The 27976-nt window shown below is 37.4% G+C and overlaps 1 protein-coding gene across 2 annotated transcripts in view; it reads left to right on the top strand.

Annotated features, from left to right (window-relative positions):
• Positions 1-27976, top strand: part of LYRM7 (LYR motif containing 7) — a 220353-nt gene that overhangs the window by 153231 nt on the left and 39146 nt on the right. Inside the window, exon 4 of one of the 2 annotated variants that reach the window (XR_006962807.1) lies at positions 4635-4813. The exons of the other annotated variant lie outside the window; for it this stretch is intronic. The gene's annotated coding sequence lies outside the window, so the exon portion shown is untranslated. The remainder of the gene's footprint in view (positions 1-4634; positions 4814-27976) is intronic. 2 annotated transcript variants of the gene reach the window in all.

Raw genomic sequence — 27976 nt, forward strand, 5'->3', positions numbered from 1 at the left:
TATGGCAAGGAAAAGTGGAAATTTATTGCCAATAAACCAGGTTGGAGTGGGAGAAAGTGGGGTTGGTGAATGAAGTGTCATTAAGAGGAAACATCAAGGGTAAGAGAAGATTCTGGCTAAGCCCATCCAACAGGATTCTTGCTGAAAGCAGACCAGAGTGTTCAGACACTGGAGAATCATGGGGAATGAGGAACCCACTCAGATATTGAAGGTGATCAGATATGGAAGGTGGGAGATTCTGGTTAAACCAACTTGACAGGATTCTTGTTAAAATGTGGCAAAGCAGAGAAAGACACAGAAGTCCAAAAGTCAAGACCAGTTGAGAAAAAAAGTTCCAATGAGCCTGACTAAAGTGTGGTCAAGGGGAGACTCTTTGTCACATATAATCTGAAGAGACAGTAAGATTCCTAAAATCCTTGCATTCCATGATAAACCAAGAATAATAGGCACACCTTGGTTTCCTTTAGCAAAACACAGACACATCTTTTTTTTTAATCAAACCTGAGCTAAATGCTATCTAATTAGAGTTGTTGACTGTCATATACACTGAGTTATAACCATAGTTCTCTTAATTTAGTGAGCCATTGCTTCTGAAAACTGGACTCACTTGCAAACAGTGCAGGGAAAAAACAAAAAATAAATAAATAAAAACAACCCTTTACTTATTGCCGAAATATGTCTCCAAGGTTTTTATCTAATGTACGTAGATGATATTCTTGCATGTAGGACTTCCTGCCCAAGACCTAATCGATGCTTATTGAACAGGAAACTATGTCCATTCCCTAAAGAGAAATAACATGTGGCCGACTAAGTGGTAGGAATCTTGAGATAAATTTATGACATAAATAAATGGTCAGATACCATGGGGTAGTACATGCTGTGTAATCAGCAAAAATAATAGCACAGGAACACAAATCTTGTAATTCTTACTAAATAACTGACAGAAATGCCATGTCATAACCAATACCTAAAGGGAGAAAGAAGTTCCCTAGTGCCAAAACTGGCACGTAGCCCCTGGAGAAGAGATGGAAGAAAGTGAACATGTCCAGCTGGCTGTGTGGACACCCTCCTCTGAGCCTCTACAAGTTGTTCTGTGCGGTTTATCTCCCCAGTGTCCTGGGTCACGTAGGCTGGCCACGTAGGCCTGTATGCCTGCCTCCCTCGGGCTTACCCCTCCTACTTAGTCTCTCAGTTCTACCTCATCAGATGCAGCTACATTTCTCAGCTTCTTCCCTGAAGAGAAACAGAGATTAATTACAATTTCCTATCAGATCTATGAATTTTCAAATGTGTCACCTAAATGAAATTTAATGAGTCCCCAAAGTACATGGCTAACTTTTATGAATACCACTCATCAAAAGTATAATTGTACCATGCAAATGGCCCACTACAACTTCTCATTATATGCTACACATAAAAATATATATATATACTTTTCTGGAAAATTAACAGTGTTCTACAAACCATAATGCAATAAGGCCTTTGCTCGACTTTAGTTGTATCTTCATTACTTCCTAAAGCCCATTCTCCCAATTTGCAATCAAAGCAGAAATTCTCCTAATCCCATTAGGCATTCATGAAAACCAAAGCAGTCCACAAAGCCTCAGGGGATCATCCCCTCCATCCAGAGATTGGCAATTGTCTAGAAGGGGAAAAAATCACTGTTGACAAGTTAAAAGACTTCTATCCCCCTGGAAATGTCAGGGGATGCAACGTGTGTTTTTAAGGCACAGTCATACCCTCTCCTCCAGATAAGGGCTCCAGTAAGCATGAAGTCCAGGATTAATAAGGCATAGTCCTATGAAAGGAGACAGGCATTCTGTTGTCATACTTCCCCGGTGAAAATATCATTGCAGGGGCGCCTGGGTGGCTCAGTCAGGTGAGCATCCAACTTTGGCTCAGGTCATGACCTCATTGTTCATGAGTTGGAGCCCCACAACAGGCTCTGTGCTGACAGCTCAGAGCCTGGAGCCTGCTTCAGATTCTGTGTCTCCCTCCCTCTCTCCTCCTCCCCCCATTCTCTGTCCCTCTGTCTCCCTAAAAAATAAACATTCATTTAAAAAAATAAAATATCATTGCAAATGGTAGAGATAACATAGGAAAGGATGCTGAGCTGCCAGAAATACTGGCTCCTTCTCCCAAGATTGACCTCAAGTATGTAAAGAAGGAAAACTGTGAGAAATTCTTAATGGGGGAAGTACTTTGAACTGGTATGTGTGAGGTATGGTGGCTTTGGCCTAGAACGGGAGGCAGCCCAGCAGGAGAGAATAAAACAAAATGGGAGAAAATATTGTTTTGTTTTTTTCTCCTCTGCCACTGTCTCAGAACACATTGCGCTCATTCCCACGCTCAAGTGACTATGATCCACTGATGTGTTAGTTGGTAAAGTGGCTCAAAACCAATTGTTAAATTTTCAGGAATTTTTCAAGGCAGTTTTAAATACAGCCATTATTAAAAATTAAATTATACAAACTAACACATAAGTTATGTTAAAAACACAGGCAACCCTCATGTCACATTATTCTTAATAATGTCACAGTCGCATTATTCTTAATAGCCAAAGGGTAGGCACAACCCAAGTGTCCATCAGCAGATCATGGATAAAGAAAATGTGGTATATACCCACAATGCAATACTTCAATGCAGCCTTAAAAAGGAAATAAATTTTGAGGCGCCTGGGTGGCTCAGTCGGTTAAGCGTCCGACTTCGGCTCAGGTCACGATCTCGCGGTCTGTGAGTTCGAGCCCCGTGTCGGGCTCTGTGCTGACTGCTCAGAACCTGGAGCCTGTTTCAGATTCTGTGTCTCCCTCTCTCTCTCTGACCCTCCCTCGTTCATGCTCTGTCTCTCTCTGTCTCAAAAATAAATAAACATTAAAAAAAAATTAAAAAAAAAAAAGAAATAAATTTTAACACATGCCACAACATGAGTGAATCTTAAGGACATTATCCTCAGTGAAAGTAACCAGAGACAAAAAATACTGTATGATTCCATTTATATGAGATACCAGGAGTAATCAAATTCATAGACCCTAGGAGTAGAATGGTAGTTGCCAGGGGTTGAGGGTAGGAAGAGTGGGGAGTTATTTAATGGACATAGAGTTCCAGTTTTGCAAGGTAAAAATTCTGGAGGTGGTTTCACAATATTGTGAATAAAAAATAGTACTGAGCTGTACACTTAGTTAAGAATAGTTAAGATAGGGGGCACCTGGGTGGCTCAGTCACTCAGTTTAGGCTCAGGTCATGATCACAGTTAGTGGGTTCCGCACTAAGGGTATGGAGCTTGCTTGGGACTCTCTCTCCCTCTCCCCCTCCCCTCACTCTCTCACATGTGTGCTCTCTCTCTCTCAAAACAAATAAATAAACACTTAAAAGAAAACTGGCATCTATTTTCAATAGCTGTGAGGACCAAATTTACACGGAAAGCACATGCTAGGCATAGTTTTCCTCAATAAATGTTAGCTGCTAGGAATTGTACCTAGAGTGAGCAGAGAAAAACTTCAAAAAAAAAAGAATAGTTAAGATAGTAAATTTTACGTTATTTGTATTTTACCACAATTAAAAGTAGAATTTAAAAAATCAAAGGCCATGAAATCTCAATTGCCTGGGTTTCATAATATAGAATCATTATATAAGGTATTACCACTGGTGGAAACTGGGTGATGGGTACACAGAACCTCCTGGTTCTATTTTGCAACTTCTTGTGAGTCTATAATTATTTAAAAATAAAAAGGTGTTTGGGCGCCTGGGTGGCTCAGTCTGTTAAGCGTCTGACTCTTGATTTCCTCTGGCATCGTGATTCCAGGGTTGTGGGATGGAGCCGGGAGTCAGGCTCTCTGCTAACAGCTTGGAGCCTGCTTGGGATTCTCTCTCTCCCTCTGATTGTCTCTGTCTCTCTCTGTCTCTCTCTCTCTCTCAAAGCAAATAAATAAAACTTTGAAAAAGAAATTAAATTAAAATTAAAAAATTTTATAAGGATTTTTTTTACAATACTCAAAAGTTATCACTTCCTAATTATTTTACTACAATTTGCAATTATCTGTATTCCTGATAATATTTATGTATATTGTACGGTGGAAATATCATATAACATTGTGCTTCTGCACATCTCCTCTCAACTCAATTTTCACTTGGCAGCTTGAAATTGGTCCGGGTGGGAGTATTTATGCCATGCAGATCAGCCAACACTACGAATCAAGGCTCTGCCCCTAACAAGCTCCAGTCAGTTGTTAATGTTAAGCCTCTACCAGCAGCCTGGGGTCCAAGTGTCCTCAGGTTTAAAATTAGATAAATTTTAACCTGAAGTCCTGTGCGTGGGAGGGGAGGAGACCAATAAGGGGGCTCACTGACCTTCAGCAGTTGCTTAGAAACCTCTGACTTGGGTAAGTTCAGCCAAGGAGTGTCCTCCTTTGCTGTTTCTCCCTAGGAGGCTAAGACGGTGATTTTTATTTGTCAACCTGACTGAGCTAAAGGACACCCAGAGAGCTGATCACACATTATTGCTGGGTGCATCTGTGAGGCTGTTTCAGGAAGAAATTAGCATTTAAATCAGTAGACTGAGTAAAGAAGATCCACCCTGACAAATATGGGCGGGTATCATTCAGTCCTTTTTGAGAATTTCCTGTCTTCTCTTTCAGACTTTCTCTCTCATCTGGGGCTAGGACGTCCATCTTCTTCTGCCTTTGGACTCTGGAGCCTTCAGACTTACACCAGAGGCCCTTGGTTACCAGGCCTTGAACTGAAGTAAATAAACAGCTTTCCTGGTTTCCAGCTTGCAGAATACAGATCATGGGACTTCTCAGCCTCCATAACCGCAGTGAGCCAATTCCTATAATAAATCTCCTCATCTGTATCTAAATCTGTATATCTATTTATATCTATCTGTATTGTGTTGGCTCTATTTCCCTGGAAAATTCCTACAAATACCGGGGCAAAGAAGGAACACCTTATCTACAAGGTTGTTTGAGAAGTGTGTGGTGATTAACTTTTTTTTTTTATTTTTTTAATGTTTGTTTATTTTTAAGAAAGAGAGTATGAGCGGGGGAGGGGCAGAGAGAGAGGGAGACACAGAATCTGAAGCAGGCTCCAGGCTCTGAGCTGTCAGCACAGAGCCCAATGTGGGGCTTGAACTCACAAGCTGTGAAGTCCGATGCTTAATCTACAGCCACCGAGGCGCCCCAGTTTGGGTTTTTTTTTTAATTTAAATATAATTTCAATAAATATTAGTTTCAAGAGTACAACACAGTGGGGTGCATTGGCTGGATCAGTGGAGGATTTAACCTTTGATCTCTGGATCTGAGGTTAGTGAGTTCGAGCCTCATGTTGGGCATGGATCCTACTGAAAAAAAAACAAAAACATAGTGATCTGACAAGTGTATACATTAGGAAATGTTCACCACAATAACTATTGTTACTATGGTCACCTTACAAAGTTACTACATTATTATTGAGTGTGTTTCCTATGTGTACTTTTCATTCCCATGACTTTACCTTATAACTGGAAATTTGCACTGCTTAATCCCCTTTACCTCCCCACCCCACCTCTCTAGCAGCTACCAGTTTATTCTTTGTGTTTATCAGTCTGTTTCTCTTTTTTTGCTGTTTATTCATTTGTTTTTAGATTCCACACATAAATGAAATCATGGTATCTTTCTCTGACTTATTTAGGTCCATCCATGCTGCTGCAAATGGCAAGATTTTTCTTTTTTATACCTAAGTAATACTCCCCTTTATAGATATACCACAGCTGCTTTATCTATTCATCTATTGATGGACTACTTAGTTTGATTCCATATTTTGGCTGTTATATTTAATGTTGCAGTGAACACAGGGGTGCATATGTCTTTTTGAATTAGTGTTTTCATTTTCTTGGGGTAAATATACAGAAGTAGAATTACTGGATGGTTTGGTAGTTCTATTTTTAATTTTTTGAGGAATCTCCATACTGTTCTTTCATAGTAGCAGTACCAGTTTACATTTCTGCCAATGGTACACAAGGGTCCCCTTTTTTCCACATCCTCATCAACACTTGTTTTTTTCTTGTCTTTTTGATACTAGCCCTTCTGACCGGTGTGAGGTGATATCTCACTGTGGTTTTGATTTATATTCCCCTCATGGTTAGGGATGTTGAGCATCTTTTCATGTGTCTGTTAGCCATCTGTATGTCCTCTTTAGAAAAGTGTCTGTTTGGGTCCTCTGCCATTTTTTAATGAAAGTGTTTGCTTTTTTTTGGTGTTGAGTTTTAGGAGTTCTTTATGTATTTTGGATGTTAACCCCTTATTCAATATATCATTTGCACCCATCTCCCATGCATTAGATTTCCCTTTGATTTTGTTGATGGTTTCCTTCACTTGGCAAAGGCTTTTTAGTTTGGTGTAGTCCCAGTAGTTTATTTTTGCTTTCATTTCCCTTGCCTCAGGAGACAGATCCAGAAAAATACTGCTAAGATCAACATCCATGGGTTTACTGCCTATGTTTTCTTCTAGGAGTTTTTATGGTTTCAGGTCTTAATTAGGTTTGAAACTGTTTTGAGTTTATTTTTGTACATGGTTACATTTTGTGCATTTTTTTGCATGTAGCTGTGAGTGTGGGTTTTCTTGACAGTGGGTTGGTTTTCTCCAGCTTGGAGCTCTCTGCCCAAGTATTCTTGTACTCCCCATCTCCCAGGTTCATTGAAGCTGAAGCAGAGTGGGGTCTGGGTTTCCCCCATCTCCTGCTCCTGGAATAGAGACATCTCCTTTCCTAAATCTGTGGCTATGATAAGGTCTGTGAACACTCTGAACTTTCTAAAATGGGAGAGCCAGGAAAAACCTGACTCTGAACAGGTATTATTTCTGAAATTGTAAAGAAAACATACTCCTTACATGAGAGCCAGCTGAAACCTTAACATCATGGTCCATGGCTAAGCACCTAGTCCCTGGCTAAAACCAAATAAAAGAAATTTGAGAGGATGAGTTTGGGGTCTGAAAAATTTTTAACTTCAGACTTGCAGCTCAATAGAACAAAAATGTTGATTTTGGATTTTAATTCCTTTGTATAAAATTTACAAAAAGATTTTATGTTTAGACTAATTTCTGGGAATTTGATAATGAGAAAAGATTTACATTCACATTCACACATGAAGTTCCATATTTTCAGAGTTTGTTATTATTTAATTACTATATATTAATATGTTAATCCATTCTCATGCAGGACCTCTGATACACTCTGTTGGACAGTGTAACTGTACATAGTTGAGAATGCAAAGTGGGGAATTAGTTTCCAGCCTTTGAAATAGAGTATCTTTAGTATTGACTAATAAATGTATTTTCTCACTCATTTCCTGGCCTTCTTGGGTCAAAATCTAAATTCCCACTAACAGTTCCAGAATGATGCCCAGAGAGAAGTGAATGATTTAGGAGGAGCAGTTTTATGAAGGGGCACTAAACAGTGGTCAACCACAGGCTTAGTAACTAAATAAATGGGTTAAAAGAACAAAGAACTGGGGAATGTAGGAATGGAATTCCTTTCTTCTTCTCCTGGCTTCCTTGGGGAGGGCTTCTTCCTAAGCACATTCTTCCATTTTTTCCATTCCATCCCAAGAGAGTGGAGTGATTTATCTGTTGGGTAAATCTGTGAAGAATAACCCCTAATGGAAATTCTTACCTCTGCCATTCTTCCTCTTGCAAGCAAGAAACTCATATCCCCTCCTATTCCCCCAGTTCTTTCACCCCTCCTGGATTAAATCTAATTATGGGCTGAGAATTAGGAAGAACACATGGCTATAGACCTAGGGTCATATCCTCCAGCCACATCTCTACCAATAGTAAGATGTAATCAAAATGTTGGCTTCTATCTTTACTCTTGGTTTTATTTTCTCAGTTTGTCCAAAACTCAAACAAGGAAGAGAGGTGGTATTTATTGGGAGTCCTCTTGGAAACTCCAACACAGGGTAATTTATGTTTTCCAAAGAGAAATGCTAGTCATTACGATTTCATAAGAGTAATAACAAAACCTTTTTTTTTTAATTCCATTATAGTTAAAATACAGTGTTATATTAGTTGCAGGTGTACAATATAGTAATTCAGCATTTCTATACATGCTCATCATGATAATTATACTCTTAAACAAAACCTTTTACAGATTCCTAAACACACCAAATAGCTGAATCTTAAAGACATAGAGTATCTCAATACCAAGAATTAAATCCTCCCTTTAGCAAACACAAGAACTCTCTGATATCTGTCTTTCCCTGACTCATTCATAGCCATGTTCAATGGAATGTAAGTAGTATAAACTGCAAAATACATGCTATATGCCGTATTTACCATTTATTTCCATCATAAAGAGAATTCATTCCTTTGCTTTTTACCTAAGAGTAGTTACTAGCAAACAAATAATTAAATGAGGCATTTCCTGAACTCAGAAAGGAAAATCAATGCACTGGTTTTATGATGGCAGACACAAAACAATTTTTTTACAGCATTAACAAAAATCCAGAGAAACACCTCTTGAATTAGAACCTAATTTATTTTCTTTAATAACAAAAATGTGCTCCAGGAAACTTTTTTTAAATGCAGTCTAGCAAAGCTTAATGCTCTCCTGACCCTATCCTGTACTATGTGGCCAAATATAAGTGTCTAATGTGATAGGACAAAAAATAAAATTTAAAAAGGGTAAACACTTGGTCTCAAGACTAAGATTCTTACCATTCTTATAGCTAATGAGCCTTAGAGCTCTTTCATTTTCAGGAATTGTTGATGCTATCCACAGAAGGATAAATACATCAAAAAAGAGGAAAGAAGAGAAAGAAGAGTGACAAAATGTATTTTGTAATATTCCATCAAAGATACCGGGAGGAGGGCACCTGGATGGTTCAGTTGGTGGAGGCTGTGACTCGATATCAAGGTTGTACGTTCAAAAAATAAATCTTATTTCTGTTTTGAAGTGACACATTCGGAGAAAGAATGAAGCTAAAGGAGAAAAGTATTGTAGACCTCAGTTGGCATTACATTGGTTCCAAAGTACTTTTAGTCATTGGAAATCATTTATTCTTATTGAAGAATAAGAATTCTAACTGTCTTCTTTGCAGAAAAAGAAAAGCTAGTTCAAAAATTCATGTGGACTTAGAGATCAAAGAAGAAATCTCAAGAAAAATTTTAAAATGTTTTGAACTAAGTGAAAATATAACAAAACAAGTTTACGATACAGCAAAAACAATGCTTAGAGGAAAATTTATAGCATTGAATGCATGTATTAGAAGAAGATCTAGGGGTACCTTGGTCGCTCAGTCGGTTAAGCATCTGACTTTGGCTTAGGTCATGATCTTGTGGTTCATGGGTTCAAGCCCCGTGTTGGGCTCTGCACTGACAGCTCACAGCCTGGAGCCTACTTTGGATTCTGTGTCTCCCTGTCTCTCTGCCCACCCCCACTTGCCTTCTGTTTCTGTCTCTCTCAAAAATTGAATAAACATTTAAAAAAAATTTTTTGAAAGAAGAAGATGTAAAATCATTAACGTTTTTTGTTTGTTTAAATGTTTATTTATTTTGAGAGAGAGAGAATCCCAAGCAGTCTCTGTGCTGTCAGCTCAGCCCTACACAGGGCTCATTCCCACAAACTGTGAGATCATGGCCTGAGCCCAAACCAAGAGCTGGAGGCTTTATCGACTGAGCCACCCAGGTGCCCCTAAAATTATTAATTTAAGCTTCCACCTAAAACTGGAAAAGGGAGAGCAAATTAAATTCAAAGGAACCAGAAGAAATAATCAAAGTTAAAGAATAATTTAATAAAATTGTAAAATTCTCTCTTGAAACCTGAAAAGCCATCAAATCATTGAAATGAAAAGCTGATTCTTTAAAAAGGATCACTAAAACCAAAAAAGCTTCTAGCCAAGCTAACCAAGAAAAAGAGAAGACACAAGTTGCCATTAGTCACAATGAAAGAGCATACATCGCTACAGACCCCAGGAATATCAAGAGGATTATAAGGGATACTATCTGTGAACACCTCTCTGCCCACGAATTTGGTAACCTAGATGGAATGGACCAATTCCTTCAAAGACACGATCAGCCACAATTCACACTAGAAGAAATAGGCAATTGGAATAGGTCTACATACATCAAAGTAATTTAATCAGTAGTTAATAACCTTCCAAAACAAAATATAACAGGCCCAGGTGGATTTGCTGGTAAATTCTAAACATTTAAGGAAAAAATTTTACCATACTCTACAATCTCCTTCAGAAGACAGAAGCAGAGGGGATGCTTCCTAACTCATTCTGTGAGGCCAGCATCACCCTAATACAAACACCAGAGCGTGCATAAATAAATAAATAAATAAATAAATAAATTTACAGATCAGTATCCCTTGTGAATACAGATGCAGAAATCCCCAACAAAATATTAGTAAATTGAACCCACCATTGTATAAAAAGGATTATCTATCATGACTAAGTGGGATTTATCCCAGATATGCAAAACTGGTTCAACATTTGAAAATAAATTAATGTAATTCATCACAGAAACAGACTAAAAAAGAAAAAAAAAACACATAATATTAGTAGATGCAGAAAAAAGTATTTGACAAAATCTAGCATTGGTTTATGATAAAAGTTCTCAAGCTAGGAATAGAGGGGGACTTCCTCAACTTGATAAAGAACATCTGCAAAAACCTACACCTATTTAAATGTGAGAAACTAAACAGTTTTCCTGCTAATATCAAGAACAAGATAAGAATGTCCTCTCACCACTCCTATCACATACTGGAAGCCATGTCTAATGCAGTAAGACAAGGAAAAGAAATAATAGGTATGCATATTGAGAAGGAAGAAATAAAACTATCTTTGTTCATAGATGACATCATTTTCTTTGTAGAAATACAGAAGGAATAAACAACAACAAGAAACACTACCAGAATTAATAAGCTTTTAAAGCAAGTTTGCAGGATACAAGGTTAATATACGAAAGCCAGCCACTTTCCCATAAACCTTCAATGAACAAGTAGAATTCAAAAATTTTTTTAAAATACCATTTATATATTAGCACCCAAAAAAATGAAATACTTAGGTATAAATCTAATATGTGTATATATATATGTATGTATAATATCTAAATGAGGAAAAGTATAAAATTCTGATGAAGGAATCAACTAAAGAAATGGAGAGACAGTCCATATTCATTAACAGAAAAACTCAGTATCATCAAGATGTGAGTTCTTTCCAATTTGATCTAAATGCTCATTGCAATCCCAGTCAAAATCCCAACATGCATAACGTTTTTACAAAAAGTATTGGTAAAGATGTATCTGATAAAGGACCGTAATCCAAAATATAAAAATAACTTCTAAAACTCAGAAATAAGAAAATATATAATGGATTTAAAAATTGACAAGAGACCTGAAAAGAAGATATATATATGGCAAATAAGCATATAAAAAGATGTTCAATATCCTATCTCATTAGGGACTTGCAAATTAAAACAAAAATAAGATATACCTATACACCCTTTAAAATATCCAAAATCCAAAACCCTGGCAACACCAAATGCTGGTAAAAATGTAGAGCAACAGGAACTCTCAGTCATTGTTGATGGGCACGCAAAGTGATATACCCACTTTGGAAAACAGTTTGGCAGTTTATTAACAACTGAATATATTTTCACTATAAGATCCAGCAATTGTGCTTCTTGGTATTTATCCACATTAGTTGAAAATTTGTGTACACACACACACACACACACACACAGACAAACACACAAACCACCTGTGCAGAGGTATTTATAGCACCTTTATTCATAATTGCCAAAAGTTGGAAGCAACCAAGATATTTTTCTGTAGGTAAATAAATAAATAAGGTGTTTCATCTAGACAATGGAATATTATTCACCACTAAAAAGAAACGAACTATCAAGTCATCAAAAGACATGGAGAAACCCTACAACACATATTACTAAGAGAAAATAAGTCAATCTGTAAACAGATTGACATTCTGGACAAGGCAAAACTATGGAGACAATAAAAAGGTCAGTGGTTAGTGGGGAAGGATGGATGAAAAGTCAGAGCACAGAGAATTTTTAGGACAGTGAAAATATTCTGAATGATACTATAATGATAGATGTCATTTTACATTTGTTCAGACTGATAGAATGTACAACACCAACAATGTACCCTAAAGTAAACAGTGGACTTTTTAAGATTATGATGTATTAATGTAGGTTCACTGATTGTAACATATGTACCATTCTGGTTCAGGATATTGATAGTAGGAGCAGAGATATATAGAAACTCTTTTTTTGTTCAGTTTTGCTGTGAAACTAAAATTGTTCTAAAACATAAAGTCTACTTTTAAAAATCAAGGGGCCCAGAATGGCCAAAACAAAATAGAAAAAGAACACTCAAGTGTGAACTACACTTCTATCTAAAATACAAAAACAAAAACAAACAAACCAAAAAGCCAAAAAACAAAACAAAACATAACAAAAAAAAAAAAAAACCAAAACACTGGAGGAATCACACCAATTTCAAATATTACTACAAAGCTACAGAAATCAAGATAGTCTGATACTGGCATAAGAATAAATAAATCAGTGGAATGGAATTGAGAGCCCAGCAACAAATCCTCACATTTATAGTTAGTTGATTTTTTAATGAGGATGCCAAGACAATTAAATGGGGAAACAATCTTTTCACCAAATGGTAGTGGGACTAGATAGCCATATGCAAAACAATGAAGTTAGACTTAACATGATATACAGAAACTTATAATGGATTAAAGACCCGAATGTAAGAACTAAATCTAAAAGAACAAAAAATAGGTGTAAAATGTTGACCTTGATAAAGCAATGATTTCATAGATAAGACACAAAAAATACAAGTAACACAGGAGAAGTAAATAGGACATTATCAAAATTAAAAATTTATGTGTTTCAAAAAAAAAAAAAAACATGCCATACAAAACAAACTTTAAAACAAAGACTAGGGGCGCCTGGGTGGCGCAGTCGGTTAAGCGTCCGACTTCAGCCAGGTCACGATCTCGCAGTCCGTGAGTTCGAGCCCCGCGTCAGGCTCTGGACTGATGGCTCAGAGCCTGGAGCCTGTTTCCCATTCTGTGTCTACCTCTCTCTCTGCCCCTCCCCCGTTCATGCTCTGTTTCTCTCTGTCCCAAAAATAAATAACCGTTGAAAAAAAAAAATTTAAAAAAAAAAAAAACAAAGACTATACCCCATTTACAACTACGTGGATGGAACTGGAGGATATTATGCTAAGGAAAATTAGAGAAAGACAGATATCATATGACTTCACTCCTATGAGGAATTTACGATACAAAACAGATGAACATAAGGGAAAGGAAGCAAAAGTAATATAAAAACAGAGAGGAGGACAAAACATAAAAGACTCTTAAATATAAAGAACAAACAGAGTGTTGCTGGAGGGGCTGTGGGAGGGGGGATGGGCTAAATGGGTAAAGGGCATTAAGGAATCTACTCCTGAAATCATTCTTGTACCATATGCTAACTAACTTGGATGTAAATTAATAAATAAAGAGTAAAAAAAATAAATAAACAAAAATAAAATAAAACAAAGACCATACCAACAGACAGAGAGGGCATTACATAATCATAAAGAGATCGATGCAATAAAAGAGTTTATCACTTGTAAATACATTGGAGCACCTAAATACATAAGGCAAATATTAATGGACATAAAGAGAGAAATTGATGGTAATACAATAACATAGGGGACTTTAACACTCCACTTACATCAATGGACAGATCATCTAGATAAGAAATCAATAAGGAAACAATGTCTTTGAATGGACATAGCAGTCATATACAGAACATAGCAGTCATATACAGAACATTCTATTGAAAAATAACAGAATACACATTCTTTTCAAGTGCACATGGAACATTCTCCAAAATAGATCATATATTAGGCCATAAAACAAGCATTAATAAATTTAAGAAGATTGAAGTCATACTATGCATCTTTTCCAGTCACAAAGGTATGAAAGTAGAAATAAATCAAAAGAAAAAACTGGAAGAAAAATAAACACATGGAGACTAAACAGCATGATACTAAACAACCAATGACTCATCAAAGCAATCAAAGAAGAAATTAAAACATACATGGAGACAAATGAAAATAAAAACATAGCGGTCTAAAATCTTTGGGACGCAGCAAAAGTAGTTCTAAGAGAGCAGTATATAACAATACAGGCCTACCTCAAGAAATAAGAAAAAGACCAAATAAATAATCTAACCTTAAACCTAAAGGAACTAGAAAAAGAACAAACAAAGCCCATGGTAAGTCGGAGAAAGAAGTGATAAAGTTCAGAGCAGAAATAAATGACATAAGAGACTAAGAAAAAGAAATAAATAGATGAAACCAAGAGCTGGTTCTTTGATAAGATAAACAAAATTGACAAACCCTTAGCCACACTCATAAAGAAAAAAAAGAGAGAGAGAGAGAGAGAGAGAGAGAGAGAGAGAAAGGACCCAAATAAATCAGAAACGAGAGAGAAGTAACAGCTGACACCAGAGAAATACAAAGGATTATAAGAGAATATTATGAAAAATTATATGCAACAAACTGGACAACCTAGAAGAAATGGATAAATTCCTAGAGACATAATCTTCCTAAACTGAACCAGGAAGAAATAGAAAATCTAAGCAGACCAGTCACAAATAATGAAAATGAATCAGTAATCAAAAAGCCACCAAAAAATAAATCAAGGACTAGATCGATTCACAAATTAATTCTACCAGGCATTTTTTATTGTTGTTGTTGTTTGTTTGTTTATTTAAGTAGGCTTCAGGCCCAATGCAGAGCTCAATGCAGGGCTTGAACTCACAACCCTGAGATCAAGACCTAAGCTGAGATCAAGAGTTAGATGATTAAGCCACTGAGCCACCCAGGTGCCCCTCTACTAGGCATTTAAAGAAGAATTACTATCTATTCTCAAACTATCCCAAAAAATAGAAGAGGAAAGAAAGTTTCCAAAAACTTCCAAAAAGTTTCCACAAAGCCAAAACTAGGCAATGACACTATGAAAGAAAAAGAAAGAAAGAAAGAAAGAAAGAAAGAAAGAAAGAAAGAAAACAAAGAAAGAAAAAGAATGAGAAAGAAAGAAAGAGGAAGAAGGAGGGAGGGAGGGAGGAAAACAATAGGCCAGTATCTCTGATGATCATAGATGCAAAAATCTTGACAAAATTTTAGCAAACCACTACAATACATTAAAAAGATAATTCACCACGATCACGTGGGATTTGTTCCCCAAGTATAAGGATGGTTCAATGTTTGAATCAACGTCATACACCACATCAACAAAATGAAGGATGAAAATCATATGATCATCTCAAAGCATTTGACAAGATTCAACATAGATTTATGATGAAAATTCTCAACAAATGGGGTTAGAAGAAACATACCTCAAGATAATAAAGGTCATATATGAAAAACCCATAGCTAACCTCATACTAAATGGTGAAAAACTGAGAGATTTCCCCCTAAGGTCAGGAACAAGACAAGGATATCCACTCTCACCACTTTTATTCAACATAGTATTGGAAGTCCTAGCCACAGCAACCAAGCCAGAAAAAGAAATAAGAGGCATCCATATTGGTAAAGAAGAAGTTAAACTGTTACTGTTTCCAGACAGTATAATATATACATAGAAAATCCTAAAAACTCCGTCAGGAAATTGAATTCAGTAAAGTGGCAGGATACCAAATTAATACCCAGAAATCAGTACCATTTCTGTATATTAACAAAAAGTCACAGAAAGAGAAATTTAAAAAAGTAACACCATTTCCAATTGCACCAAAAAGAAATACCTAAGAATAAACATAACCAAAGAGTTGAAAGACCTGTACTCCAAAAGCTGTAAAACACTGATGAAATTGAAAACAGCACAAATGGAAAGATATTTCATGCTCACAGATTGAAAGAATTAATATTATTAAAATGTCCATATTACCCACAGATCCAGCACAATCCCTATCATATTAAGAATAGCAGTTTTCATGAAACTAGAATAATTAATCCTGAAGCTTGTATGGAACTACAAAAGCCAAAACAGAAATAGCCAAACAAAACCCAAATAGCCAAAACAATCCTGAGAAAGAAAAATCACAATACCAGACTTCAGAATTTTTCAGAAGCTGCAGCAATCAAAACAGTATGGTACTGGCACAAAAACAGACACATAGATCAGTAGAACAGAATAGAGAGCCTGGAAATAACTCCACAATTATAGGTCAATTAATCTATGACAAAGGAAGCAAGAATATACAATGGGGAAAAGACAATCTTTTTAATAAATGGTGCTGGGAAAACTGGACAGCTACATGTAAAAGAATGAAATTGGACTGCTTTCTAACACCATACACAAAAATAAACTCAAAATGGATTAAAGACTTGAACATGAGACTTGAAACCATAAAACTCCTAGAAGAGTACACAAGCAGTAATTACTCTTACATCAGCCATAGCAACAATTTTTTTTAGGTGTATCTCCTAAGGAAAGGGAAATCAAAGTAAAATAAACTATTGGGACTATACCAAAATAAAAAACTTCTGCAGCAAAAGAAACAACCAACAAAAGTAAAACACAACCTACTGGCTGGGAGAAGATATTTGCAAATGACATATCCAATAAACAGTTTGTATCCAAAATATTTAGAGAACTTATACAACTAAATACCACAAAACAATCTAATTTAAAAGTGGGAAGAGGACATGAATAGACATTTTCATGAAGACAACATACAAATGGCCAATAGATGCTCGACAACACTGATCATCAGCAAAATGCAAATTAAAACCAAATGCGTTATCACCTCACAACTACCAGAATGGCTAAAATCAAAAAGACAAGAAACAACAAGTGCTGACAAGGATGTGGAGAAAATGGAATGATTGTGTATTTGGGGACATAAACTGGTACAGCCACTGTGGAAAACAGTTCCTCAAAAAATTAAAAATAGAAATAACATGATCTAGGACTCCTGAGTGGCTTAGTCAACTGAGTGTCTGACTCTTGATTTCAGCTCAGGTCATGATACCAGGGTAGTGGGATCCAGCCCCACATCAGGCTCCCCACTGAATGTGAAGCCTGCTTGAGATTATCTCTCTCTCTCCTTCTGGCTCCTCGCCTGCTCACATGTGCTCTCTCTCTCTAGCACTCTCTAAAAGAAAAAAAAAAAAAAAGAAATAACATATGATCCAATAATTCTACTATTGGGTATTTACCCAGAGAAAACAAAAATGCTAACAAAAAATGCACCCCTATGTTTATTGTAGCATTATTTACAATAGCCAAGACATGGAAGCATCTTAAGTGTTCATCAATAGATGAAGGAATAAGGAAACCATATATACGCACACACACACACACACACTGGAGTATTATATACCCATAAATAAGATGAAGTTGTCCCATTTGAAACAACATAGATGGACCTAGAGGGTATTATGCCAAGTGAAATAAAACTGAAAAATGTCAAATACCCTGTGATTCCACTCATAAATGGAATCTAAAAAAGTGAATGAATAAAGAAAAAAATAGAATCAGATCTATAAATACAGAGAACAAACTGATGGTTGCCAGAGGGGATGGGAGTAAGGGGTTGGGCAAAATGGACAAAGAAGAGAGGGAGATACAAGGTTTCTAGTTATGGAAGAGTAAGTCACGAGAATAAAAAAGACAGCATAAGGACTACAGTCAGTGATATTGTAATAACAATGTAATGGGACAGATGGTAGCTATACTTGTGGTGAACACAGCATAATGTATAAACTTGTCAAATCACCAAGTTGTATACCTGAAACTAATGTAACAGTGTGTGTCAACTATACTCAAATTAAAAAAAAAAATTAGGGGCTGGCTGGATCAGTTGATAGAACATGTGACTCTTAATCTCAAGGTCATGAGTTCAATCCCACAATGGGCTTAAAGTTTACGAGAAAAAAATTTTTTTCAGAATAAAAATAATTGTGTATTTCAAAGGACACCATGAAGAAAGAGGAAAGGTGATGCAAAGAATGAGAAAATTTTCACAATTCCTATATCTAATAAGGGTCTAATAAAAAAGACAAGACAATTTTTAAAATAGGCAAATGAAGGGCACCTGGGTGGCTCAGTTGGTTAAATGTCCGACTTTGGCTTAGGTCATGATCTCACATCCTGTGAGTTCGAGCCCCACATCAGGCTCTGTGATGACAGCTCGGAGCCTGAAGCCTACTTCAGTTTCTATGTCTCCCTCTCTCTGCCCATCCCCCGCTCATATTCTGCCTATCCCTCAAAAATAAATAAACATTAAAATATATTTTTTAAAAATAAGATATAAAAATAAAATAGGCAAATGATCTGAATAGACATTTCTTCAAAGATAGATAAATGGGCAATAAGCACATGAAAAGATAACCAATAGATAAGATAATCATCTGCCATTAGGGAGATACAAATCAAAACCACAAGATACCACTTCACACCCACTAGGATGACTATAATAAAAACGGCAGTGTTGGCCAAGATGTAGAGAAATTGGAGCTGTCATACATGGCTGGTGGACTAGGAAAATGGGTTAGCCCCCATTTTGGCAAATTTTCAAAAAGAATGTAGACATATATGTCTCTATGTTATATATGTCATAAAAGACTATAGACACAGACTAACCATATGACCAAATGAGTAACCATATAAGCAATTCCTATTCCAATTAAATTGGTAGATTCCTAAGAGAAATAAAACCTATATCCACACAAAAACCTGCCCACAGATGTTTATAGCAACATTATTCATAAGAGCCAAATGTGGAAACTATCCAAATGTCCATCAGCCAATGAATGGAAAACCAAAAGGTGTCATATAAGAACGACTTAAGTATGATACATGCTACAAAATGGGTACTAAATTAAAGAATTCAGTCACAAAAGACCACATATTGTATGATTCTGAAATGTCCAGAATAAGCAACTCCATAAAGACAGAAAATAGTGGTTGTTCAGGGATGGAGTCAGTAGGTTTAGAAGGAAATAGAGAATGACTGTTAATGAATAAGTTGCAATGATCATTACACTTCCCTTTATCCCTTAATACTTCAGCATTCATCAGCTAAGAACAAAGATATTCTCCTGTAAAACTACAACAGAGTAACAACCCACCTAGGGAAGTTAACCATTCAATAGTGTCATTTAATATACTGTTTATATTCAAATTTCCCAGTTGTTACAGGAAAGTTTTCATAGCTGTTTTGGGATTTTTTTTTAATATTTTATTTTTTCTTTATTTATTTTTGAAAGTGAGAAAGCATGAGCAGGGGAGGGGCAGAGGGAGGAGAGAGAGAGAGAGAGAGAGAGAGAGAGAGAGAGAGAGAGAGAGAATCTCAAGCAGGCTTCATACCCAGCACAGAGCCTGAGGTGGGGCATGATCTCATGAGCCATGAGATCATGACTTGAGCCCAAATCAAAAGTTGGATGCCTAACTGACTAGCCACCCAGGCACCCCTACAGCTGTTTTTTAATCCAAGATCCAATCTTTATAAATACATTGTCTTATGTTACGTCTCTGTAGCCTCTTTTAATATAAGAATATAATTACCTTTTGGTGGTGGTGGTTATTGTTTACAATATTGATAGTTGCAGTATTGATGTTTTTCATGACAATGACTTTTTAAAAAGAGTTTAACCCAATTATCTTATAAATGTCCCATATTCTGAATTTAAACATTTATTAGATTGTTTCTTCATCATTAGATTCACATTAAACACATCTAGCAAGATAATACCCTATGATAGTTTCATGTATTCCTTATTGCACCATTATTGGTGATGCTTTTTTTGGTGTACATATTTAATGTGCTAATAACCAGCAGACCTTTTCACTGGAATACATACTTTCTCCTTTTGTAACTAGTAAGTGATTTGGAAGTATACTGGAGGAGGTCACTGAGAGGATGTGACCAGTGTGGTTGACTTGTGAGCTAGACCCAGGCTATTGGAGCCTCCTTACTCTCTCCCCTATCCTAGGAATCTACATTCCACCTATTATTGCTATACTAGCAGCTACTTCAAGGATGCAGCCTAGAGAGAGTAATATGTTGTTGAGACTATCCGGATGGCATATGTGCCTGAGCTCTGTTAAGACCTCTAAATAAATATTGAAGATTCTTGTGGGCAGATCCAGAGATCTACTCATCTCAAGGCTGCCCAAGACAAGCCTCATATGTAAGTTCCCCTGCTTATTAAAACTTCTACCCACCAGGGGCGCCTGGGTGTCTCAGTCTGTTAAGTGTCAACTTCAGCTTAGGTCATGATCTCATGGTTTGTGAGTTTGAGCCCCGCATTGGGCTCTGTGCTCACAGCTCGGTGCCTGAAGCCTGGAGCCTACTTCAGATTCTGTGTCTCCTTCTCTCTGACCCTCCCCCACTTGTGCTCTGTCTCTATCAAAAAAAATAAATCTAAAAAAATTTTTTTCAAAAAAAAAACCAAAACTGCTAACCACCAGTCTGGAGGGATCTGCTTATTTCTTCAGTTTTTCCTTGCACTGCACATTTGGGGCCCGGTTTTGAATTTCACCTAAGAAACTCTGAGATTGCAAACCAGTAAATAAGTGATGCTTTGAGACCATATCCCCCTCTGGTGTTAGCATTCATTGATGATCCTTGACTGATTCAGTTGTTACATTGTGTTATATTGTTATATATATGTTATGTAGTGGGTGGAAAAATTGTGATTTTTTCTTCCATTTGATCATTTCTTCTACAATTACTAGTTGGTGCTTATGCTAAAAAAAAAAAAAAAAGCACACACTATCTGTCATCTCAATATAAAGTCACAGATTTTTTAAAAAAATGTTTATTTATTTTGAGAGAGTGCGTGCGAGTGGGGAGGGGCAGAGAGAGGGAGAGACAGAATCCCAAGCAGGCTCTGCACTGTCAGCACAGAGCCCTACACAGGGCTTGATCCCACAAACCGTAACATCATGATTTGAGCTGAAATCAAGAGTTAGACCAACTGAGCCACCCAGGTACCTCTCAATATAGATTTACATATTTATTTCTCCATGTATCGTGCCCATTATTAATCATTCTTATGCTCTATCGCATATTTGGCCACCTGGAGCTCATTCAGTCAAATTCCTGTGTCCTTTTGACATGACCTCCTCAGTCTTTGAGCATTCCCTCTGCCCAGCATACCCAAACAAGATATCCAATGCTCACCTTGTACTTTCCCTTCCCCACACCTGGAATCAGCCATTTCTTCAAGGAACCTTTTAATCAGGAACAGTAGTTAAAGACCAAAAGCTAGGTGTTTATGTAATGTTACTGTCACTAAGCCTAGTGGATAAGACTATGCCTTTTTTTTAAACCATCAATGTATACTCGTACTTCTCAACTTCATGAGCTTCTTTCTCGCCTTTTCCTGTTCCATATCTTTATCTCCCTTCTGGCACAATGAAAACTCTCATTCACACCATTAACTTTGTTCTATCCTATGATACACACAGAAAGAGTTACAAACAATACTGCAAACAGCAAGCCCATGAGATAATATTCAAGATTTTTTTGCATTTGTCCTTGTCCTCAAAATTTATCTGGTTTAGGATCTAGAGTCCATGTGTTGTGTTCAAAAGTAACTTGAGGGGTGCCTGGGTGGATCATTTAGTTAAGCAGACTTGATTTCAGCTCAGATCATGATGCCAAGGTTCATGAATTTGAGCGCTACATTGGGCTCTGGGCTGACAGTGTGGAGCCTGCTTGGGATTCTCTCTCTCCCTCTCTCTTTGCCCCTCCCGTGCTCTTTCTCTCTTGTTCTCTCTCAAAATAAGTAAAATAAACTTTACAAAAAGTAACTTGAGTTATATTTTGTGTGTGTTTGTTTTTAAGATTTATATATAGTTGATTTAATTTGGTTCTCTTTGTATTTGATTTTAGGCTCTTTATCTTTTGTTTTTTAATGTTTTTATTTGTTTATTTGGGGGGGGGAGGAGCAGAGGGAGTGGGAAAGAGAATCCCAATCCCATGAACTGTGAGATCATGATCTGAGCCGAAATCAAAAGCCAGATGCTCAACTGACTGAGCCACCAGGCACCCCTCTACTTTTTATCTTTTTAATTTACTTTTAGCTTATTAACTCTTGGGTGTTTTCAGCCTTTCTCCATTCCTGTCAGTAGTAGAAAGTGTTCTTTTCACCTAGCGACTTCTCTTTCTGCAGTTCTGAGAATGGTCCCAGATGTACCATTTAGGGTCTCTTGGGATCTTCTGATAAAACTGCAGAGAAAGAAATGTAAGAGATGCATGGAAGATTAGCCCTGAGGAGTTTACTTTTCTTTTTCAAGAATGAGGAACAGGAATAGCTGCAGTATATAAGAGAAATAATTGGGAAGGTTCTTTAAGCAACCGATACCTTTTACACAAGAGAAGAGGCTGCTTCAGCTGACAAGAAAGGCTCAGGAGGTTAGGAATGTGGGATGCTCTGAGTCAGCAAAATTGTCCAGTATAGCTCATTCCAAGTATTCAGATACCATTCTTTGCTTATCGATACTCTAACTTCCTCATAAGAGTCTAGACAAAGCTATGAATTGAAACATGGCAACCTTGAGGATCAAAATGTTGTTTGGCTTACAACTGTTTCAGTTCTCTAGCTACAAGAGCTTATTTCCTGGAACAATCTCTCAGATTTTTATAGCATTGTCATAGAAAGCCCTTGGGTTTCAACTGCTAACTTGAACTACTAACGTAGAAATCTTAGTTTGTCAAAGGAAGGAAGGAAGGAAGGAAGGAAGGAAGGAAGAAAGGAAGGGAAGAAAAAGTAAAGAAATCTTGTAATTCGTTTTTTAAAGCTGTTCAGCAAGCAATCAGAAGCAATCACAATACCTCCACCATCCTTGAATTCTGGTTGCCCTTCATACGGTACTATGGCCGTAGCACTTGGCAGACCCAAAGCCTTGCCTTCAGTTGGCAGTACTGGTACAAGTGATCCACAGAATGACTTGATTAGCTACTTACTACTATTTACCATGGGCTATAAAAATACAGTTCCTTAATGTTAGCTGGATTCTCCTTGTCTTTATCCCAAACCAGGCCAAATAACTAATCGTGGCTCTCCACCCCCTAACCTCACCTTCCCCTGAGAATCTATTGTCTAAACCATTCTGACTAAAAATTTCTCCAAACATTAATTTCTTGAAACCATATTTAATGGCTAGTCACAGATTAACTGGGAAAACAGGCAAAAAGAAAGAGAAGCTATACAAGTAATACCACACCCGAAAACAGAACCAGAGCGCTAGTCTGGTGGGGCTCTGCTCCCACTGTCACTGAACCCAGGAACCACAGCTAGCACTGTTATCATCCCTGGTATTCAATACTGGATCCAGCGATTGGCAACACAGACACTGCTGTGCCTGCCAACTGGGTGCTGTTGCCACTGACACCAGAAAGAAGTCTCCACTGTCCTTGTTTCTTTGTGTCATTAGTTTCAAATTCAAAATCCCAGATGAGTGTATCTGATTGGCAGAGCCTAAGTCAAGGGCCCCAATCCCAGCTGGCAGAGGAGCTAGAATACTAGATATCTGTTCATTTCAGCTTCTCTTTTGGGAGGCAAGGAATCCCTCAGATGCGAACAGGGTTCAAATGCTGGGCACCAATAATTACAAGCGTCCATTACACATATAATACTCTGAGCAAATGCCGCAGGATATAATAGACATATACAGAGTTACTTATTTATTTATTTTTTAGCAATACCGTATTTAATAGAGCACAGCACCTATCCAATAGCAGGCACTGAATAAATAGCAATGGCTATTAATACTATCATAAAACTGTCATAATTACTATCATAATCTTGGTCATCATTATTACAAAGTGTCAACCTACAGGGATCAGTAAATAAGGATTAAGTGACATAATGAAAGTCTCCAGCAGACTATAGAGACCCATGACACCTAGGCCTAGATGGCACCTGATACCATGACATTATACAAGACCCTCCATAAATTAGGTACACACCTGGGGATGGGCGGGGGAAACTCTAAACTGACTAAAATGAAGAATTTCCTACCATGCTGGATCAGAGAATCAAAACAGAAAAGTTGTTATAGAAAACAAAAAAGAGATCTACTTCTTGCATACTTCATTCTTTCTTCAAACCCTTGAATCTAGGCTGGCCTTCTAACTTGCTGTGACCAATAAGGTGTGGTACAAGTGGTGTTACTTGAGTTCTGAAGCCTATGCCTCAGGTGTTTTGCAGCATTGGTTTTGCCCTCTTGAATGCTGCCCTGAGAACATTAAGCTGTGTAGAATATTGTGGGTGAAAGACATGGAAAGAGGCCAAGCCATCCCAATTCTCAGAATCCATTCTATCCAACCTACATGAGTGAGCCCAGGTGAGATAAGCAGAACCACCCAACCAACACACAAAACGATGAGAAATAATAATTATTTTACACTGGGTTTGGGGTGTTTATCACCATGTGACCATCATGTAAGCTAGTCTAAGCTACAAGAGAATAAGGGGCCATACAAAGGAGAATCAAAGGACCACAGTTAGTTTCCATTACCAACATGAGACATCTGAGTGGGGTCATCTTGGACCTTCCAACCTTCAAGAGAACACAGCGACACAACTAACTCTGTCCAAAGCAGCAGAAAAACCACCCAGTCAGTCCACAGACTCTTGAGAAATAATAAATCCTTCATCCTTTCTCTTACCTCCATATTTACCCATTAGCAAATCCTTCCAGATTTAACTTCAAAAACATGCTGAAATCTGATCACTCCTTGTCAGTTCCATCACTATCAGGTCATTTTCAAACAAAGTACAGTGAATCCATGTTAAACCAATGGCATTTCTTTTTTTTTATTAAAAAAATTTTTTTAACGTTTATTTTTGACAGAGAGAGAGAGAGAGAGAGAGAGACAGAGCATGAGCAGGGGAGGGGCAGAGAGCGAGGGAGACACAGAATCTGAAGCAGGCTCCAGGCTCTAAGCTGTCAGCACAGAGCCCGATGCGGGGCTTGATCTCACGAACCTCGAGATCATGACCTGAGCTGAAGTCAGATGCTTAACCGACTGAGCCACCCAAGCACCCCTAAACCAAGGGCATTTCTAAGAAAAAGTGCCTAATCTTCAGTATGAAACAAAGAAACCAACTATAGAAACATCAGAAGTTACTCTAGGGTCACCTGGGTGGCTCAGTCAGTTGAGCATCCAACTTTGACTCAGGTCATGATCTCATGGTTTGTGAGTTTAAGCCCCACATTGGGCTCTGTGCTGACAGCTTGGCGCCTGGGGCCTGCTTCGGATTCTGTGTCTCCCTCTCTCTCTCTCTGACCCTCTCTAGCTTGTGCTTTCTCTCTCTCAAAAATAAACATTTTTAAAAATCTAAAAAAAAAAAAGTTACTCTAAATAAACAAATGAATGTAACTATTCCTGAGAAGTTTATGGAACTGGATAGAATGGTAATAAATATACTTAGGAAGAAAACTTAATGAGCTATTAGGGGCATACCTTATTTTATTACACTTCACAGATACTGCGTTATGCAGATACTGTATTTTTTACAAATTGAAGCTTTGTGACAATCCTATGTTAAGCAAGTCTATTAGTGCCATTTTTCCAATTGCATTTTCTCACTTCATATCTTTGGCACATTTTGGTAATTCTTGGAATATTTTAAACTTTTTCATTACAATTTTGTTATGGTGATCTGTGATCGTAATTATTTTGTTGTGCTACAAACCACAGCCATGTAGGACAGCGAATTTAATTGATAAATGTTGTGTGTTCTCACTGCTCCATCAACTAGCCCTTCCCCATCTCTCCCTGTCTTTGGGCCTCCCTATTCCCTAAGACACAATGCTGAAATTATGCCACTTAATAACCCTACAGTGGCTTCCAAGTGTTCAATTGAAAAGAGTTACATGTCTCTGGCTTTAAATTAGAAGACAGAAATGATTAAGCTTAGCGAGGAAGGCATGTCAAAAGACAGAACAAGTTGGCAGGTAGGCCTCTTGTACCAGTTAGCCAAGTTGCAAATGCAAAGGAAAAGTTCTTGAAGGAAATTAAAAGTGCTACTCTAGTGACTACATGAATAAGAAAGCAAATAGCTTTATCACTGATATGGAGAAAAGTTTTAATAGTCTGGACAGATCAAACCAGCCACAACATTGCCTTAAACCAAAGCCTAATCCAGAGAAAAGCCCTAATTCTCTTCAGTTCTTCGAAGGCTGAGAGAGGAAAGAAGGATCCAGAAATTTAAAGCTAGCAAAGGTTTGTTCATGAGAATTACAGAAAGAAGCCATCTCCATAACATAAAATTGCAAGAGGAAGCAGCAAGTGCTGAACAAATTTTTCAGGTCTAGTGAAGAGAATTAAGGTGACCATACCAAACAACAGATTTTCAATGTAGACCAAAAAGCCTTCTCTTGGAAAAAGATGCTAATACTTTCATAGCTAGAGAGGTCAGTGCCTACCTTCAAAGCCTCAAAGGACAGGCTGACTCTCTTGTTAGGGGCTCATGCAGCTGGAAACATGAATTTGAAGTCATTGCTCATTAACCATTTTGAAACTGCTAGGCCCCTTAAAAATTATCCTAAATCTACTCTGCCTTTGCTTTATAAATTGGACAAAGTCTGGATGACAGCACATCTGTTTACAACATGTTTGCAGTATTTACTGAATATTTTAAGCCCTCCATTGAGACCTAGTGCTAAGGAAAAAAACAACAAAAGGCCTTTAAAAATATTACTGCTCGTTGACAATGTAGCTGGTCACCCTGGTCATCAGCCCTGCTGGAGAGGTAGAATGAGATTAATGTTGTTTTCATGCCTAAGACAACATCCATTCTGCAGTCCATGGATTAAGGAGTAATTTTGACTTTCAAGACTTACCCTTTAAAAACTACATTTCCTAAGGCTGTAGCTGCCATAGAATAGATTCCTCTGATGGATCTCGGCAAAGTAAACTGGAAACCTCCTAAAAAGGATTAATCATTCCAGATACCATTAAGAACCTTTGCTATTCATGGAAGAGGTCAAAATATCAATATGAACATAAGTTTGGAAGTTGATTCTAGCCCTCATTGATGACTATGAGAGGTTCAAGACTTTAGTGGAATAAGTAACTGCAGATGTTATGGAAAGAACAAGACAGCTAGAATTAGAAGTGGAGCCTGAGATGTGACTAAATTGCTATAAGGAGTTGCTTCTTTTTTTTTTTTTTTAAATTTTTTTTTTTCAACGTTTATTTATTTTTTGGGACAGAGAGAGACAGAGCATGAACGGGGGAGGGGCAGAGAGAGAGGGAGACACAGAATCGGAAACAGGCTCCAGGCTCTGAGCCATCAGCCCAGAGCCCGACGCGGGGCTCGAACTCACGGACCGCAAGATCGTGACCTGGCTGAAGTCGGACGCTTAACCGACTGCGCCACCCAGGCGCCCCAGGAGTTGCTTCTTAAGGGTGAGCAATGTGCTTTCTTGTGAATAGAATCTGTGCCTAATGAAGATGCTGTGAAGATTGTTGAAGTGACAACAAAGGATTTAGAATCTTACTTAGTTGATCAAACAGTGGCAGGGTTTGAGAAAAATCCAATTTTGAAAGATGTTCGACTGTGGGTCAAGTGCTATCAAACAGTATTGTATGCTACAGAGAAATCATTCATGAAAGGAAGAGTCCATCAGTGCATCAAATTTCACTGCCTTTTTAAAGAAATTGCCACAGCAACCCCAACCTTACTAGTCAGCAACCATCAACATCAAGGCAAGACCCTCTATCAATAAAGATTGTCTCACTGGAAACTCAGATGATGGTAAGCATTTTATAGGAATTAAGTATTTTTTAAAGTATATACACTTATACACTGTTTTGTTTTTTTTTTTTTTACATGATGCTATCACATATTTGGACTACAGTATAGTATAAATGTAATTTTTATGTGCACTGGGAAACCAAAAAATTCATTGAATTTTAGTAACTTTTGTGATATTTGCTTTATTGCA

This window comes from Lynx rufus, unplaced genomic scaffold (genome assembly GCF_022079265.1).
Source record: "Lynx rufus isolate CCGP_SWC_20201006 ecotype Redwood Valley unplaced genomic scaffold, mLynRuf1.p SCAF_1, whole genome shotgun sequence".
Classification (NCBI taxonomy): Eukaryota; Metazoa; Chordata; class Mammalia; order Carnivora; family Felidae; genus Lynx; species Lynx rufus.